At 44.7% G+C, this 20,694-nt stretch overlaps 1 long non-coding RNA gene across 1 annotated transcript; it reads right to left on the reverse strand.

The window, feature by feature from the left end:
• Positions 1-8,512: 8,512 nt before the first annotated feature.
• LOC128472773 (uncharacterized) lies at positions 8,513-9,157 on the reverse strand. Its single transcript, XR_008346212.1, has 2 exons — positions 9,068-9,157; positions 8,513-8,648 (listed from the first exon to the last, which is right to left on the reverse strand). It is a non-coding gene; the product is annotated as an uncharacterized LOC128472773 (long non-coding RNA).
• Positions 9,158-20,694: the final 11,537 nt, after the last annotated feature.

Here is a 20,694-nt window from a genome sequence, read left to right on the forward strand (position 1 = left end):
GCAGTGCACAGTGCACTTGGATCACTTGTCTAAGGGTGAGAGGCCCATTTTATCGATACATGTGGTTGGGATGTATCCACTGTGTTACACTATGGGAAATGGCTTATGTATTTTATGTTATGCGAACCGTGGTCTAAGATATACAGGAATTAATTATGGGGATATCGATTGAATAAGAATGTGTGAGAATGTATGAGAGGGCCAAAAATGTTTGGGTGACAAGCTTAGAAATTTCCAGGTGTGTCAATATCACATATACCGTATTTACCAGATTATAAAACAAGGTTTTTTTCCAGAGCAAATGCTTATACCTCCCTATATGCCACTGTGCACCCTGATATGCCACTCCGCTCCCCATAAATGTCCTGCACCACCCTGAAATTCATTATACTCCCTGATTCACCACTCTGCCTCCCCCAGATATGCCACTCTGAAATTCATTATACCCCCCATACACCACTCTACCTCCCCCTATACACCACTCTAACTCCCCCAGATATGCCATTCTGCCTCCCTGAAATTCATTACACCCCCATACACCACTCTGCTACCCTGAAATTCATTATACCCCCATACACCACTATAACTCACCCATACACCACTCTGCCTCCTCCCCCTCCCATACTCCACTCTGCCTCCTCCCCCTCCCATACTCCACTCTGCCTCCTCCCCCTTCCCGTACTCAACTCTGCCTCCTCCCCCTCCCATACACCACGCTGGCCCCTCCCCCTCCCATACACCACTCTGGCCCCTCCCCCATCCCATACACCACTCTGGCTCCTCCCCCTCCCATACAGCACTCTGGCTCCTCCCCTCCTATACACCACTCTGAGTCCTCCCCTCCCGTACTCCACTCTGACGATTTTCATTATCGATTATTATCGATTTTATCGATTAGTTGTTTCAGCCCTACTGTTAACATAGCACAACACAAAGAGTGCAAATGGAAAACGCAGAACAGGAAAAAATGGAGCAGTGGTTCATATAGTAAGAAGCACAAAGCACTTCTGAAAATGAACATGAATGTCGCTGTCTTTGAAAGACCATTGGTTACATATCTGTCATCTCTTCTCCAAAACGAGAGTAGCAGATGGTCCACATGTGCAGAGGATGCATGCCCAGGAACATTTTCTCCCTCTTATTGCATGGTTTTATGCTGCCTCTTTTGCCAATGGTATCATGCAGCATGCCTTTTACAAAGCACCTTAAAACTGCCAACATAATACAAGTGTCACCAGTGTTCAAAATGACAAAGATCTATATGATATGTCAGATGGTTTTATTGCAGAAAAAACTGTTTGATTTTTCTCCCATTATATCCTATGGGCATTCAGTCAATTCTGTCATTCACCTGTCATTCCATAGAAAACCGCTATAATCCCACATAACCTGAGTTTTAGAACCTATAACTGTACTAGGGGAGGATACATGACAAAAATCTATCTATTTCTCTGAAAAACAGGTTTGTTTTTTCTCCCATTATATCCTATGGGCATTCCCTCAACACTGTCATTCAACTGTCATAATTCACAGCCATAATTCCACCTAATCTGACACTTAGATCATGTGTCTGTAACAGGGGAGTATGTGTTCCAAAGATCTACATCATATGTCTGATGGTTTTCTCTGCAAAACAAGTTACATTTTTCTCCCATTCTATCCTACGGGTATTCACTCAATACTGTCATTCACCTGTCATTCCATAGAAAACAGCTATAATCCCTCAAAATCTGAGTTTGGGATCCTGTGTGTGTACTAGGGGAGCATGTGTGCCAAAGATCTATAGGATATGTCAGATGGTTTGCTCTAAAAAAACAAGTTTAATTTGTCTCCCATTATATCCTATGGGCATTCACTCAAAACTGTCATTCACCTGTCATTCCATAGACAACAGCTATAATCCCACATAGTATGAGTTCTAGATCCCGTGTGTGTACTAGGGGAGTATATGTGCCAACGTTCTATATGATATTTCAGAGGGTTTTCTCTAAAAAACAAGTTTAATTTTTCTCCCATTCTATCCTATGGGCATTCACTCAAAACTGTCATTCACCTGTCATTCCATAGAAAACAGCTATAATTCCACTTAATATGAGGTTTAGATCCTGTAACTCTAGTAGGGGAGTATACATGACAAAGATCTATAAGATATGTCAGAGGGTCTTCTCTAAAAACAAGTTTGATTTTCTCCCATTCTATCCTATGGGCATTCACTCAAAACTGTCATTCACCTGTCATTCCATAGAAAACAGCTATAATCCCACATAATCTGAGTTTTAGATCCTGTGTCTGTGCTAGGGGAGAATGTGTGCCAAAGATCTAGATATGTCTTAAACTTTTATTTAAAAATCAATTATTCTTTTCCCCTCTATTATAGTCTATGGGCATTCCTCCCCATTATAGTCTATGGGCATTCCTCCCCATTAAAGTCTATGGGCATTCCTCCCCATTATAGTCTATGGGCATTCCTCCCCATTATAGTCTATGGGCATTCCTCCCCATTATAGTCTATGGGCATTCCTCCCCATTATAGTCTATGGGCATTCCTCCCCATTAAAGTCTATGGGCATTCCTCCCCATTATAGTCTATGGGCATTCCATTTTGTCATTCGTTTTAGTATGTCCCTTGATACAATACATTCAAGGGGTCTGACGAGACAAGAATTGACAGACTAAGACAAACCGATACATTAGGTAGAGAGAGCCCTGCTCGCAAGCTTACAATCTTGAGGGATATTTATAATATTCAATTATTAAATCAAGACCTATAGGTGCAACGTGGGTCCAGGTGCAATTCATGGGATGAGATTTACAGCAGCTCGGATGTTTTTGGATTTTAAAGGATTTAGAGAAACTCTTTTTTTTTTGTTAAAATTACGGCCAATTTTCATTTGCCCAATGTTGCATTCGCATGAAAACGCATTTGTATGGAAACGAATGCACAAGTCAAATATTATGCAATATTATAGTTATTGTAGTTTTAATGATTCTAATGTTCTTGGTGTCATCTTCGTTTCCCAGCTTCAGTGATGGCAGGTAAAATGAAGATTTATTCGGATCTACCTGGCCGGTCTGATAACTGTGAAGATGAAAAGGGTGAGAAGAAAGCGCCGGATGATTCACTTCCGGAAATCACTGGAATTGCAGAGGGCTCTCTGACTTTTGACAGTGAATATAAATACCGGGAAGTGCTGGACCACATTTACAATGAACTTGCGGATGATCAACCTGAAAAGGACAGATTAAGGTTTTGTGATTTCTTTGTAATATTCTGTATGATTTGCTGTAATCATTAATCAGCAATGCCTTTTCTTCAAACATATATATAGCAACCTGAAACTTCTGAGTGTATAAATAATGTATTTTCCCTACTTCTGATAATGTGCGCTTGACTTTGATCGCAATGCGGAGAAATCTAGTGTCATCATCATCTTCATCCTGTGCATTCTATACTCAGAGCTGTACATTTTTTAAAGTACCGTATTTGTTCGATTATAAGACAAGGTTTTTTCAGAGCAAATGCTCTGAAAAATACCCCCCGTCTTATATGCAAAGTCGTCTTCTAATCAGACCTCAAATAGAGGTCTGACTACAAGACTAAGATCCAGATCCCCGCAGCGCTGCAGGGGACCCGTATCATCCTATCTGGCAGCCTATCTGGTATATATATATATATATATATATATATATATATATATATATACTGTAAACATACTGTACATACTGTACATACAGATATATAAAGAAACATACATACTATGCCCCTCTCCCTATTAACTCAAGGAGTTATGTCTCCCCTGCAGCTCACACTTTTTGTGCCATGCATTGGTACTATAGCGGGGTCATGTGTAACGCACCTTGCATGACCCTGCTACACTAGTGATGCAGAGCACAAACAGTGTCTCTGCATAGAGTGGGTACCATGTACCCATGGCGCCAGCTTCAACATGCTTTTGCTTTCAGCCTTGTTGTCACTAAGTACAATCTATATATATATATATATATATATATATATATTTGCCTAGTATTTTTCTTTGATTGACATGATGAGAAACTCCTACATAATTAGCTGTATCATCTTCAATGTCAGGCTCCGTATTTAGTGGTGGGAGTTATGGTGAACAACAATCATTCCTGGCTTACTTTAAAGTGATGGGAGTTAAAATGTATCACCATTAGTAGCTTGCTCAGTATATAGTGATGGGAGTTATAGTGTACAACCGTCAATGCCTGCCTCTGTATATAGTGGTGAGAGTTGTGCTGTACCACCATCAGTGTTTGGCTCAGCATGTAGTGATGTAAGCTTACTGTACCATGGTCAGTGCTTGGCTCAATCTATAGTAATTGGAGTCAAGGTTTACTACTGTCTGGGTTAGTACATTGTTATTCTCTAGAAATAGCTGAGCCTCAATTATCAGTTCTTGTTTATTTATTGGGTTTATCAGTATAGATTCATTTAACCTCCAGTTATTTCTAATATTATAATCTAAGTTATTAGATATCTACAAAAACACCGGGGCATGATCCGATCTTGGAATCTCTCACTACATTTAAATGTTTTGCTTTTATCAAGAAACAATCTATGCGTCAATATGTTTGATACATATTTGAATAAAAGGTATAATCTCTCTCTGTTGAATGGAAAACTCTTGAACAGTCATACAGAGAGTTCTGTAACAGAAATTCTTAAATTCCAGGAGAGGAACTACCAGATCCTTTTAAATCTGATCTAGAAAAGCTACGGTCAGCATTAAAATCGCCTCCCATCAAGAGAATACCACTCTGAAGTGTGTCGATTTTAGTAATCAAAGATTCAAAAAAACATAGCGAGAACCAGTTAGGAGCATATACATTAACAAAAGTGTTAATTTGGTTAATGAGCCAGCCCTGTAGTATGTAGATTTTAATTCGAGAGCCAGCCCTGTATGATGCATAGTTTAATCCGTAGGCAAGCACAGCATTTCCCCGTCTTCCTTTAAGTAAGAGAATACATATAAAATTACTTCCAAAGTGCCTTGGAAAAAGTGGGGCCCTAAAGTGTTCCTTTAAATATAAGCCAGAGAGGTAAGTGTTAATTAGTTTAACCATTGCATTGTGTATTATTGCTGTGTTATTAGAATTTGTCATGGTGTGACCTCCCTGAGTCGGACTCGGTGGAGACAGAACTCTTATCGTTGCTGCGTGAGTAGATAATCCCTGGATAAACTGAGGAAGTGCCATTTGCCCATCTGTGATGCCCTCTGCGAGTCTCCTCACACTCTTCTGCCATCTGCCAGTCTCCTGAGACTCCGCTACTGTTTCCCGGGACTCCGCTACTTTCTCCCCGGACGCGGCTGCCACCTGAGAGTCTCTCCAGACTCGGCTACTGTGTCTCCGGACTCGGCTACTGTCTCCCTGGACTCGGCTGCCACCTGAGAGTCTCCCCGGACTCGGCTGCCACCTGCCAGTCTCCCCAGACTCGGCTGCCACCTGCCAGTCTCCCCAGACTCAGCTGCCACCTGCCAGTTTCCCCAGACTCGGTTGCCAGTCCCCACAGACTCGGCTGCCAGTCTCCCCAGAATCCGCTGTCATCTGCCAGTCTGCTCTGCTGTCTGCCATAGTCTGCTGCCATCTGCCAATATCCCCAGACTCTACTGCTTTCTGTGAATATCCTCAGACGCCACTGCTACTTACCCGTCTCTGCTACTGTCTAACAGTGTCCCCACACTCCGCTACCTTCTGCCAGTCTCTTCAGACTCCGCTGCTTTCTGCCAGTCTCCCCAGACACCAGTGTCATTTACCCATCTCTGTAGCTGTCTGCCAATCTCTTCAGAGTACACTGCCGTTAGCCAGTCACTCAAACTCCACTCCCATTTGCCGGTCTCTGTTGCCGTCTCCCCGCACTCTGAAGCCATCTTCCTTTCTCCCCAGACTCTGCGGCCATTTGTCTATGTCCACTGCCTTCTGCCAGTCTCCCCACACTCTGCTGCCTTCTGTCTGTGTCCCCAGACTTCGCTACTGTCTACCAGTCTCTCCTGCCCTCTGTCAAAGTCTGGTGCTTTATGCCAGTCTCGCCATACTCTGCTGCCCTTTGCCCGTCTCTGCTGCCTTCTGCCACTCTCCCAAGACTCCACTGCCATTTGCCCGTCTTCACTGCTATCTGCCAGTCCCCCACCTAGTCTCTGCCATCTGACAGTCTGACCAGACTCAATTGCTATTTGCCATTCTCCGCTGCCACACTCTCCTGCCATTTGCCTGTCTCCATCGTCTTCTGACAGTTTTCCACACTCTGCTGTCTTCTCCCAGTCTCTTCAGAATTCGCTGCCATCTGCCAGTTTCCCCAGACTGCTCTGCCATTTGTCTCTTTCCGCTGCTGTTTCCCAGTCTCCCCAGCTTCTTTTCTGTTGATTGTAATGGACGAAAGTAAAGATTCATTACAAATAGACGCATCGCCCACCATGTGCCCTTTCAATGTGCCCGCTTTGTATGGCAGGATTCCCCATTATTCCTAGCTGAGCGTTACTGGGATTTGCTGCTTCAGTGTCACTTTGCGCTGGTCTCAGATTTGATTTGGTCTCCCATGTATTATTGTCACGTTCTACCCAGGCTGCGGAGCTGCATATCTCAATCTTGCTTCAGTTTCTATGTTTTACTTCAATCCGTTCCTGGATTTCCATATGCTCTGTTCTGATCTTCCATTCCTTGCTTCTAGTTCTGCTCTTTGCTTCAGCTGTTTCCTTTATAAGGTGAGCCCCACCCGTTATGTTTGTCTCAGTCTGCAGCCTGCAGTCTACAGGTATGTCTCATTGCTATGTGTTGGGATTTCACGTTTGGTTTGTTTAGTACCTCCGTAGGAAGGCTTTAGCGTTAGGACCCACCGTCATTGGAGTACTTTGGCGTAGTGGTGGGCTAAGCATACTATGGCCATAAGATGTGACGCAATCTCCAATAGTTATCATATAGTCCTAGGCTAGTTCCTGTATTTATGTGTGTCAGTCTGTGAGGTAACCTGTGGGGTGTCCTGTCCCCCCGGCAGCGGGGTGTCCTGTCTTTTTCATTTCTGATCTTGAGTATTCCTTCTCCTGTTCCATGTTGTGCCCTGTATCATGCATATCTTGTCTGTCTGGTTATGTTTATTCCTTGTCTTGTTCCATGTAGTGCCCTGTATCATGTATATCTTGTCTGTTATGTTTCGTGCCTGGTCTCCCTGTCCCTTACGCGTATGTTTCAGCTATTATTCTGCTTAGCTTCAACACTCCCAGCCAGCAGCAGTCCTCACATGAGTCTTGTCATTTGTCATGCCTGTTCCAGGGTGCCTGCAGGATTTATCTTTGTTCTGGACTACATCCGCTATTATATCAGGGCGCTGGTATGTGGCTGCACAACCCTAGATGCTCACCACCCAGGTGAGTGCGGTCGCCCTGCACCAGGCCCTGTCCTGTGACTCTGCTACTGCATCCTGAACTCCATCTTTGGACGCCCTGGATCATTACAGTCGGCTGTATGGACCCAGTTCCTGACAATTATATATCAGATATTTTATTCGATTGCAGCTCCCAAAATGACCCGAACAGGGACAGCAAACATAGCGTTAGCGTGCCGGGGAAACGCTGCCGATCGGTGACCCCCAAAAGAAAATGACAATTAATGTAAATCCGCAACTCCATATGTTAAGATCAACTAGAGGAGACGGAAGCTGTGTTTCTAAAAGAAAATACGGATGTAACTGGGGGCTTTTCCTCTAACCCGGTATTGGGATGGTTTTTTTCCTTACCTTGTAATGATTTTCCTTTAAAAGTCAATATTAAGCGACTTTCTGTTAAAAATATTAACACTTCACAGTCCTTGGTCCTGTTGCAGAGCAGAAACCAGGTGGGGAGCTTCTTAATGCTGGTATAACTAAAGAGGATGGTGTTTCTGGCTTCAATAAACTATCATCGCAGTAAACCCCTGTCTGCGTGTGCTTATTTGTAATAATTACTGAATGTGTCGGCATCAGACGGTTCGTTCTAGTAATGACGCCTTTATTGTATGGACTGTAAATAACTGCAGATATTATTAGCACCGATATTTATAATCTGGGTATAGTGCCCTCTTGTGGTGGATTTGGGTACCGATTCCTAAAATGTTACTTTGTTTATGTTATGGGGTTAAATATCCCCTACGGTTATATTGGGGGATGGACTGTATGGGAACCCGGGGGGGGGAAAGCATTTCAGAAATGGGTCACAATGTGGTATGTTATATACATAATCACCCCTCCAATTGCTTTATCTCCTCCTTCCCTGCCAATCAACACACCCTCAACAGTGACTCTCCCTGTCCAAACTCGTAAGTGCAACTCTGCCAAAGATTTTTACTGTCCCTGGAAGATTCCTGAGAAAATCAACATGTGTTTCTATAATAAAACATGTCCGTAAAAACTGCTGTGAATGTGTTTATTTTATGTGATCCAGACCGGAAGACTAGCCGAGCATCACCAAACCACCCAATGTTTCACTGAAAAGCTGCGGTTTACACAAGAAACTCAAAATAAACACAAAGTATTTTTTTTTTTATTTACATAGAATTATAAACACATCAGCTTTGAGATATTTCACACATCTAAACTCTCAGAATCTTAGCAGAAGACCTCAGGGACGGTTGTCCGCTCTCAGCCGGTGAGCCACCTGGGGGTCAGAGCCAGAAGTAAATTATACATAATTCTTCATTAGCGAGTCGTTCAAATAAGTGTCTGTTGGGTTACAAAAAAACACAAATAATTGAGACGACAAGTCCACTCCTGCAGCTGCCGGCCGCAACAAACTAACCTCGTGGCGCAGTCCATAGGGAACGGCACCGCTAATGAGAGGTTTGTGTGTTCAATCCTGACCTCAGGCCTTTAGGCTGCTCAACAAACTGGAGAATCTAATAATGAATAAATGAACCGATCGCTCTTCTTAATGCAATAAAAACAGCCACCCATCATTATATCCCCCCTGTCCACGTTATTAACGCGGTGAGAGACCGCTTAGACATTCCAAGGCTGGAGGGTTACCATAACAACTGCAGCCAGAAATGGAATGGCGCCTTAATCCGTTTAGCATACCTGTCCCTGTGGAATCTTCTTGGATCATTCAGAAGCAACAGCAGCGAGATGAGGTCCAGCATTCCGTCGTAGCATGAAGGGCAGCTTGACTGTAAATAAAGTGTTACATATGAGTATAAAACATACAAAATACCCAATTTCTAACTAGAAAGCAACATATTAATTTGCCAATTCATTTGATCTAATCCTACACAGAACCATTAAACAGATTACTTTTTATATCTGAAACGGTCGCTATTAAAGGCCATGAAGTTGTGTGATTGGCAGAGATCATCGCGTGCCATCAGTCTCGGGATTGGATTAAAATCAGATTAAAAGACAAATTTTTTTTTTTTTTTTAATGCCGCAAACTCAAACTCAAAAGTGGCGCACCGTGTACAGCGCAGGACCAGCAACGACGAGGGCCGGAGTTCGAATCTGACCAGAGGCAGATGACGGCCGACTAAATCAAGGTAAGAATCAAGTAATAAAACTTCTCTCCGGTAACTCCTTCCCCCAGGGAATGAGTACACCAACTGAAAAACCTGCCTAATAAAAAATAATTATTCAATTATTATTATGCAAGCTGACAATCAAGATTTGCATAATCACTATGTACCGCCCAAATCAGACACCTGCGTAAAAAGGGCAAAGACATGGTAATTAGTGGGTGGACCCACGCATGACATCATACCATTTGACAAATACCATTGGTCAGATCAGCATAATACATCATATCACCGCCCCTTTGTAGGCAGTCCAGCACAATGACACCCCCCATTTAGGGGCATTCCTTAGTTTGAATGACAGGAGCTTTAAAATATGTCAATCACCCACTTTGACAGGCAGCGCGACCAATAAGAGAGCAGGAAAGCCAGTACAGTTTTCTCTGTTCCACCCACATCTACATGAACCTGTTATTTTACTCCGTATCTGCCGACTTTTGAGCATTTTTCTATTTATTCCCCCCCCGTTTTAACAGCTAGAATCAGACCGTGCAGGAAACGCGCGGACTGCGCTCAAAAAAACGAAACAATGACCCAAAATAGAGCAAATGTTTACCTGATAACTTGAGCCCGGTGGGCGGAGCAGCGAAAATTTGATCGGCTGAGGAAAGGCCGGGTTACCTGCAGAAAGAACTTGGCTGTGGTAGAGAGCGGGTGTGTGGCTGCAGAGCTCTGACTCCGCTCCTGCAGTGTTTCAGGGCACGAAGTCGGTACCTACTCCGCCTGGGACTCGCTGCATGCTCCTCAGCCGGCCAGCACGAGCTTGTGGGTAAGCGCGCCAGTTGCTGGTTGTAACCTGCACTCGGGGGGCTCCCCAGGTTTGAGGGGGCAGCAGAAGACATGGATGGCTTTGAGGGAGAGGCTTCTATGGCCTCCATGGTATCCAGGGCCAGCAGACCTTACCAGCCCACCACACAGCCTGTAATGCAGAGCACCGGCCCAAGAGGCTTCAGCTGCGACCTGGAATACATCCGAAAATGGTAAGGGGTCGGGTCCCATCTGCTTGGGTTATCGGTAACACTAATCCTAAAGAGGGTATAACAGGTGCAGATGGGTCAGTCCTGGAAATAAACTTGGAACCAACTTATTTTAAGGCTAAAAAGTGTTTTAAAAAGAAAATTCTGTTTACTGGGGAGTTTCAACTTACAGAACCGGCTTACAACATTGCCTGGGACCCGAATTACGGTGCAAGTGTCTGGTGGACCCACCCTTGGGTAATTGATTAATTGGATGTGGGGACCCACCCTGCCGGGCAGTGGACTAATTGACCTGCGTGCTCAATCCGTTACTTTACTCGGTATTTAAGCACAGACGCCGTATTGGGTTTTTAAACTGATTTCACAGAACTTACCCGAGTTCGAGGCGGTTTTGGTTCCGATTCGCCCTTCAGAAGGCCGGTGCCGGGAGCTTTATGTATCAAACGCGGCTAAGGAGTAAGCAGCCAAACCTTTCACTGCCGGGGCATTGCTGTAATAAGTCTGTTTTACCGGTTACAGAGTTGCGCTGTGACCTCGATGCTCGGGACCCGAGGGTTTGGTAAGGATGCTGAGTTGTGGTGCCGGCCGGGAACCTGTATAATGAAATGCAATTGTGTTGCTGAAATTTAGTGTCTGCTTTGGTGTCTATGCATCTGGGTGAAGGTGTGCTGTATATATACTATGTGCGGGTATGTATTATATATGTGTATATATTCTATACATACAGATAAAATCGTTATCTCACCTGGCTGAGCGTCTCTGCCTCCCGGGATCTCCCGCGCCGTTTGAGGGCCCTGTGAGGGAAATGCGGTAACCCGTAAGCACGGATGCCGCCGGCGAGTGTTGAATATCGTATATAACGGGGCGGACAGTCGGTTCCGCTCGGGTTATCCGCCGGCCGGGATCTCTCCCCGGGAGGCCGGCGTGTGATCCGTGGCCACGCGCTCTACTGACCGCCTAAAGGCCGGGTTTGGCTTCTGTAGCCCCTTAAATACGGCCCTGGAAGCCCAACCGCTCAGCTGCCGCTCGGGAGAGAATAATCAGGAAATTAACCCAAAAAGTGCCGAATTACCCCTTCACACAGCAGCCCCCGGAGCTGGATAACAAAGGGTTAAATCGCACTGTTAGAATTAGAAACGATCAGTTCTGTTTTTTTCCTCCAGTTTTTTTTATAGAGATTTTTTTTTTCTATCAAACAGCGGCCGTTGTGTGTAAAGAAGGATTTCGGTGCAAACGGTAAAAGTGGATCAATCGGCAGGAACGTTCCATTGGTTGCTATGGGGATTGCTCCACTTCTGCCGCTGCACGGGAATTATTCTTTATACACATTGCCCGCTGTGGATAGAGAAATCAAACCCTGCTTAAACTGGGAGAAAACCAGTATCCTGAAGTATAGAAAATACTAAAACCAGATGCGGGGGCTTTCCCTTTAACAATGAGCAGTGTTTGTCATACAGGTGCAAGGGCCTCATCTTTTTGCCCCTGCCACTTAGTGAATATTGCCCCCGGCATAATATAGCAGAATAGGGAGGGGGGGGTGTATTTAATTAAGCTGCCCGTGGGAATTAAATGCCCCTGTAGGAGGGCATTAGAAGCGACAGAGAGTTTTGCATTTGGGAAGGTCCGGCCGGCTCGGGGTTAACCCCCGGAATGTGCATTCAGAGGCTCCTTCTCTTCTAAACGATGGGTCGCCCCGTCTCGTGCTTCAATCCCAGGATTTTTTCCCCCCGTTATTATAAACAGCTATAAAATATGCATTATCAGGGGTTCGGTTCTGAAAAGCTGGGAGAAGATGAAGCTCTTGGGCTGACGTTTCTTCCGTCTGAGAGCCATCCGGCCGTCTACTCGATATTCCTTCTGCAAACACTCAGTCGTTGGGCTTGTCTTATTTTCAGGAGCCGTATACACATCCCCTCACTGTATAACCTCTACCACTTCTGCTGGGAGGCTGTTCCACTTGTAAATAAGTGGTAGAGGTTATACAGTGAGGGGATGTGTATATACGGCTCCTGAATATAAGACAAGCCCAACGACTGAGTGTTTGCAGAAGGAATATTGAGCAGATGGCCGGACGGCTCTCAGAGACAGGGAAGAAAATTTCATATACACTCCCCTGTCATATGTATAAAATAAAACTAGAGGCTCAGAAATAATGCAATAAGTTTTTTTTCTTTTCGTTACAGAGAAGGTGGTAGAAAAATGGAACTGCCTCCCAGCAGGAGTGGTAGTGGCAAATACAGTGAGAGAATGTAATACGCTTCTGCTGGCAGGCTGTTCCACTTATCTACCACCTGATTTCTCATTAGAGGTTATACCTGCGAGGGGATGTAAACATGCAGGGGACGGGGATACGGGGCCCCGAATCTGACTGATTAATGTCACATGTTACAGCAGGAATAATGGGCGACTAGCCGGGGGCCGAATGGCTCCGATGTGCCATTAAATTCTGTTTGTACGACGAGTCGCTCCGTGAGTCCTGCTGGATTCCAGCTTCTTATTGAAACCGAGAATTTCCCGGCAGATCAGCCCCGTTCCCATGTCTACTCACCCGTTATTGCTGCTGTAACCACTCCAACATTAACCAATCAGATTCGGGGCCCCGTATCCCCGTCCCCTGCATGTTTACATCCCCTCACTGTATAACCTCTACAACTTCTGCTGGGAGGCTGTTCCACTTATCACCCTCTCAATAAAGTAAAACTTCTTGCATAACTTCGGAGTCTCTTCTTTTAGAAGGCTATTATTTATACATATGACAGGGCAGTGTGTATGCATTATGCTGGGGGTGGAAGATTTTCAACTTGCTGATATTACTCTGGATTATGAACGGCCGTCTCAAGCGAGCTTCTCCTGCAAAGAGAACCCCGCAGGCCCTGCATAATGCGTAGTTTAATCTGTGTGACTGAGTAAGAAATCTTCCCGTTCTCTGTGGATTGTTCGGCGACACCGGAGGTTCCGGGAAAGGAGAGCCTTTCACTTCCCTGACTCCGCTATGCATCGTACGGGCCGGCGCTGGCAGGAAGAGCTCACCGGGGCCGCCCTTCATAATGCTTGGAGTGATGGGATTGGGGGCTCAACTCTCCTGTAAACCTCTGCGGACAGATTGCTTGAGTGTTGCTCCTGATTTTACTATGCATTGTGCAGGGCCCGCTCAGTTCCCTTTTCAGGGGAAGCTCCCAGGGGCGAGCGCTTCATAATACATCGTAATGTAAAGAAATGTCCAAAACCTTCCTTGTGGGGTGTATTCACTAAACCTGTTTGTTAATCCCTGATGTCACTCTGTATTCTGAAGGGCAGGCATCAGGGGATTGAAGTGTAAGCTTCTGTGCTCGCAAATACACCCCCTATGTACAGAATGAGATGAGGACGTTATCCCGCAGGAAGCTCCAAAACCTGTATAAATCATATCTGTGCATTAAGCCTGGGCTATTAGCGCGAGAGGCTGAGAGGCTCCGATGTGTTTCTGCGTCACGATATTTCTTTGTATTCTGTGCCGGTGATCGGGAAATATGGAATAACCATAAACCGTACCGGGCCCTCCCTGTGCCGGGGGGCTGTGATCCGCCGGGCGTCTGGCCCTCCCTGTGCCGGGGGCTGTGACCCGCCGGGCGTTTGGGTGATGCAGGATTGCAGGTCCCGGCGATGTCACAAATCTGCTTATCCAGTGAAGTCTGTCCCTCTATGGACTTTCACTTGTCTGTGTGTCCAGCGGGGTTATTAAGACCGAGCTGTTCTATTGTTTAGCGCAGGCTGTGTAAGGAGTCGGATAGAACGGCTCAGGATCCGAGTCGTGGCGCTGTTGGGAATCTCGTTTCATGCGATTTAATGAAATGTGAGAATTTACTCCGTTCTGCAGAAAACGGAAAGAATGGTTTCTCGTCTCTGCGTTTTTTCTGGGGATTTCCTCGTTAATACAGAATATTTTCGGGAGAAGCAGCGTATTTTTAGAATCGCTCGGCACGTTAGTGTCTCGGCGGATGGACACACAGAAGGCTGCGTCTTCACCGCGTTTAGAAGGTAAATGCCGTTTAAAACCCTTTCATGCAAGCCGTTTCCCCTCGGCGTCCGTACAGGGCGATACGCAGTAAGTATTCGAGACTTTACGGACATTTGGAGGAAAGTCGGCAGGTACACACACTCCTTGGTGTCGCCTTATTCTAGTCCTGGCCCTTCCCGTCGGTGCGCCGGCGGCCACACGGGAAGCTTGAGCGCGGTTTAGGCAGAGGCTTCCTTTGGTTTAATGATCTTCAGAAAGCTGTGGCTGACAAACATTGCTTTTGTTCTGTCTGCAGAAGAACCTTATCTGCTGCCCCAGTTTATTAAACCCCCGGGGGGGCCGCCGTCTTATTTAACCCCTCGAAGAACGGCAGAACCTGAACTCCTAAACCCAACTTCCTCGGCTTGGATCGCCGGGTCCGTTGGAAAGAAATGTTTCCAAAAACTCGACTAGAATAGAATATTCGACTCGAGCCGGAAGATAACTGCAGCCTGCGTCCATCCCGTAATCTGCTCAGCAAACAACCGCTTACAGGGCGGACGCCGGCTGCAGTTATCTTCCGGCTTGAGTCGAATATTCTATTCTATTCTATTCGAGTTTTTGGAAACATTTCTTTCCAACGGACCCGACGATCCAAGCCGAGGAAGTTGGGTTTAGGTGTACAGGTATCTTCCACACGTTATATCTGATGCATATCGTTTATATCCAGGTTTGTCTAATTCCAGGCCCCGAGGGCCATTACTAGACCAGGATACTGAACGCACACATGATGTCATATGTTAAGAGCTGCCAGTCCTGGATATCCAGAAAGCCTGGCCTGTTTGTGGCCCCCGGGGCCTGGAGTTTGAGCCCCCCCATCTCTAGTAAATGCCAGTCTGATCTCCGCTGTCTCCTGTCTGTAGATCCCAGCTCTTCTCTTCTTCATCTCTTCTCCCCTGCGAGGGACTCTATTTCTTGGAGCTCGTGATGTTCGGCCTCCGCCTGCGTGCCAAGGTGCCGCGCGTCAACTGGGACCCAGCGGTGAGTTTCATAAATCTCTCTGCACTCTGCTTTTACTGTAACGTGCTGTTTGGTGCGTTTCGGGTAAATGTAATCACTGATGTCTCCTATTCTGTGCAGCTCTGTAAACCAACATTTATCACGAGCCGTAATGTATGAACTCCGGCAGAAAATGCACCAAGAAGGGAGTCGTTGCCTGATTAACCATAACCATAAAGACCTCATTAACCATAACTGCCCCTATATTAACCCTAAAGACCCCATCAACCACAACTGCCCCTAAATTAACCCTAAATACCCTACTAACCATAACTGCCCCTAAATTAGCGCTAAAGACCCCATCAACCACAACTGCCTCCAGATTAACCCTAAACACCCCATTAACCATAAATGTTCCTAAATGAACCCTAAAGACTCAATCAACCACAACTGCCCCTACATTAACCCTAAATACCCCATAAACCATAACTGCCCCTAAATTAACCCGTAATACCCCATCAGTCATAACTGCCCCTAAATTAGCCCTAAAGACCCCATCAACCATAACTGCCCCTTAATTAACCCTAACGATGTAATTAACCATAAATGCCCCTAAATTAACCCTAAACACCCCATTAACCATAACTGCTGCTAAATTAACCCAAAAGACCCGATCATCCAATCCGGCCCCTAAATTAACCCGTAATACCCCATCAGTCATAACTGCCCCTAAATTAACCCGAAAGACCCCATTAACCATAACTGCTCCTAAATGAGCCCTAAAGACGCCATCAACCACTACTGCCCCTAAATTAACCCTAAATACCCCATTAACCATAACTGCTGCTAAATTAACCCAAAAGACCCCATCAGCCAATACTGCCCCTAAATTAACCCATAATACCCCATCAGCCAATACTGCCCCTAAATTAACCCATAATACCCCATCAGCCAATCCTGCCCCTAAATACCCTATCAACCATAACTGCCCCTAAATTTGCCCTAAAGATCCCATCAACCATAACTGCCCCTAAATTTGCCCTAAAGATCCCATCAACCATAACTGCCCCTAAATTCACCCTAAACACCCCATTAACCATAACTGCCTTTAAATTAACCCAAGTGAGGTCTCAACAGTGCTCTGTACAACGGCATGAGCACCTCTCTCTGTCTACTGCTGATACCTCTGGCTATACAACCAAGCTTCACGAAAAAAAAGCGTTCTTTAAAAAAAAAAAAAAAAAAAAAAAAATAGACAGGTTGGGGCTTTAAATTTAAATTTTTGCAATTTATCTAAATTAAGAGTTGTGTCAAAGAACCAATATACTTCATTTTTACAGTCACCTTGGATAAACATTATGTTTCTTGTTTTCTGCAAAATTATTATATAGTGAGAACTGTTTTTCACAGTTTTTAAATTTATCCACTTAAATTATCTAGGTGTTAAAATATATTTCTTTTCTGTAATGTTATAATTTATTACAATAAGCCCGTGTTCGCTTGGTATACAAATTGCTTTAATTCCACTTCTTCTGTATTGATATTAACTTAATGTTCATTCTATGTTTGCATTCCATATCAACAACTTTGTCAATGATGAAGCGTTCATCAAACATCTTTCTATACGTTACCCATGAAGCAAAGTTATTAATATCAGTTTTAACATGTAAGTACCATATGCATGGCTTTCAGTACACTTCACAAAACAAAAGACTGGTATTTATTTGCTCAAACCTCAGTAATTTAGTCAGTTTCAATCATTTTGATTAATATGACTGTAAAACAGAGATCCAAAAATGCTGGCCCGTTTGGGATCTTTGGTGCCGGTAGATCCGGGGCCCTGTTCTATCAGCATATTGCTCATGAAAACACTATAATTTACTATCAAAAACAGTAAGGGAACTTCGATATTTCAAAAACACATTTGAAATGTAAAAAAACAAAACAAAGATGGCCTCCCTAATCCCGCATGCCAAGTCGCACGGCCGTGGGCATGAGGTCATCGTATTCTGACAGCCTATATATATGGGGCAAATGGCAGTTATTAGCTATCAGTTCTTGATTCCCAGTGGTGTATACTATTGGTACGAGAACAGCGTTTTATTTGGAGATATGCCATTCCTAGCGGCTTGGAAACGTAGGCGACAGGATGAAGACCCGAAGAACCCTGAACCACCGGGAAAAGAGGAGGGAGAGAGGACCGAAGATCTACCCCGGGACGACCAGCAAAAACGGAAGAAACTCAGCTCCCAAGGAAGCGAGACGGACCGCGGAAGAAAGAAGAGGAAGAAGAGCCCTGCAGGAGAGCCCAGCGGATCAGATGATGGACCCAGGAAGCCCCTCAGCCTCACAGACTTCACCTTCTATTCTGAGTTGGGAAGAGGTGGATTTGGCAAAGTAAGTAACGTGTTTATTTTATCTAGGGGTACAGAAAGAGTTTTTAGGGGAAATATGTAACAAGAAACCACATAAAACATGCCTTTGTCTTACTTACTGGGATCATTCTAGGTAGGGAAAACAGTGACACTTTAATCCAATAAATCAGTTTGAACACAGCCCATATTATAGACGGTACGGCCTCCAAAAGCTGTTTATTTTCACTCATTCCAAACACACAAGCTTTACACTTAAGGCTGGGAGACGATATCCTCGGGTTTGGATTGGAGAGCAGCAAAGGTAGAGCTTGATACATTGTATCCGGTGTCTATCATACAGGAGAAGCACACTGAGCAGTTACTGGACACTCCACGCGGTGGCGGCGGCAGTTAGGCAGGTTGGAGATACTGATTGGCTCATGCAGCTGTCACTCACGTCATACATCATTCATTCATTAATATGAAACGATCTTAACTTTATCTTTGTAACTAAATGGAACGGTAATGAGTGAAATGTTCAGTATATACCAGAGACTGCCAGGCCTACTGAGTGTCCATATTGCCAGATTAAGGAAAAGTGGATGTGCAAGCGCATTGGTGTCATTTATACATCAGGATGTGCCGGGTATTAAGATAAAATGATGTTTATTTCCGCTATAATAAAAGACGCAGAAAATGTGCATGTGTTGTTTTTTTTAAAAGCTAAAGGGGTATCCTGAAGTTATAATGTGAAGGGTGAGGGGATTCCATGTAAAGTCAGGAAATTTTACTTTACCAAGAGGGTGGTAGATAAATGGCCTCTCAGCAGAAGTGGTAATACATGGTATAGGGTAGGCAGATGGTTCCTGAATCTAAGGCAAGACCAAGGACTGATTAAGCTGTGAGTCTGTACACTAGATGGGCCGGATGGGTCAGCTGGTAGATTCTATGTTTCTATGAATCAGGTAATTTTATCATAGTAACAGATTTAAATGAAAATGCTTAAAGGACTAAAATCAATGCTCTGGGGTCGGCTTTCTACACAAAACTGCAAATGGAATAATTAGGTAAACTACGTCTGAGATAAAATGAGATGTCGATGTTAAAAAGGCATCTGGCGCCTATATTATTCTGTTCATTAAAAGCTGGTCTCAGGTTGTCTTTGCAGATTAAGACATTGAACCTTTTGGGCTGGGTTAAGTATTCTACGACTAGTTTTAAAATTAGATTTACGCATCTATATTGTAGTGGATGGAGTGAGTGGTAGATAGGTGGAATAGCCTCCCAGAACAAGTGGTAGAGGACAAAACAGTGACATAATTTAAACATACATGGAATAGGCATATGGCTCCTGAATATAAAGTAAGACCAAGGACTGATTACGGTTTGAGTCTTTACATTAGGACGTTGGATGGGCTGAATGGATCTGATCTGCCATCAAACTGCACCTTTCTATGTTGATAATGAGCTTCACATTTCACACATCAATTATAACTGTGTCACCCCTTCCTGGTTATCTCAGGTCATGCTCGCGTCATGGAGGAGCAGTAAACATCCGGTGGCTGTTAAGATCATCAAACGCAGCTCATCGTGGAAAGAAGGCATCATGCGGGAAAGACGAGTCTTGGAGCTGGCAGCAGAAAGCCCATTCCTCTGCCACGGCTTTGGTGCTTTTCACACCCAGGTACGGAATTCTCTGTTGCTCTGCAGCCTATTCCCGTCCTTTCACCTTCTACCATGCGCCATTTCTACAGAAGATCTGCATGTGTCACTGTACTATTAGTCTCTGCATGACTGTAACTGTTTTTGCTCTATGTTCAAAATAAGCACCGCGTCTTTCTCGTCATGGAGAACGTGAGCGGAGGCAGCCTGTCAAACCACCTGAGGAGGAACGGCCGGATGGGAACCAGTGCTGCAGTGTGAGCAACAGAGTAGACATAAAGCCAATGATCATTTCCATGCTGTCTAAATGGCTCCTCTAGCTTTAATCCCAATGCAGTGAAATCAGAGGCTCTCCATCGCTGTAAATAACCCTTTGCTAATATTTAGAAACTACTCGCTAAACTGTTTGTGTCCTTCTGGCAGGTTCTACGCTGCAGAGATCACCTGCGGTCTTCAGTTTCTACACAGCCATGGAATAGTTCATCGGTTAAAAAAAAAATATTTCTGCTCTCAACTGTCCATTCTCTTGCTCTTTTGTTGAGTCTTATGTCTTCCATCACCCCAAGTTCCCTTCATCTCACCATTTATTCCATTTCAAAATCTTTCAGAATTCTTAAGAGGAAAATGAACATCTTCTTTCTCTGAATCATTTAGGGACCTGAAGCCAGCGAACGTGTTGATGACCAGCGAGGGACACCTGAAGATCTGCGATTTCGGCCTCGTTGTGGAGAAGATCATCGGCGCAGCCAAAACCAAAGGCGTAGTTGGGACCAGAAAATATATGGCCCCCGAGGTGAGAATTTATTAATTAGATTAATGCTATAGTTGATCTAAACCTTAATTACTTTACAATGCATTACCTATCTACATTTTACACATATTGAACTTGTTTTGCAGGTTTTTCAGAAGAAGAAATATGGCGCCTCCGCAGACTGGTGGTCGTTTGGAGTCACTCTGTACCAGATGCTGGTGGGAAGGGTCCCAGTTCCATCATCACAGCCCAAGAGGGAGTACCGGGACTGCACAGTTCACAATGACTTCCCGTACCCAAGGTGGCTGCTAGCAGATCAGAAAGACATCCTCATGAAGGTGAGTGGATCACAAATGTCCTGATAAGGTGTGTGGCTATACAGGAACTTTTATAGACAATAAGGGACTGTAGTGCAGCAGATTC

Source organism: Spea bombifrons, chromosome 2 (assembly GCF_027358695.1).
Source record: "Spea bombifrons isolate aSpeBom1 chromosome 2, aSpeBom1.2.pri, whole genome shotgun sequence".
Taxonomy (NCBI): domain Eukaryota; kingdom Metazoa; phylum Chordata; class Amphibia; order Anura; family Pelobatidae; genus Spea; species Spea bombifrons.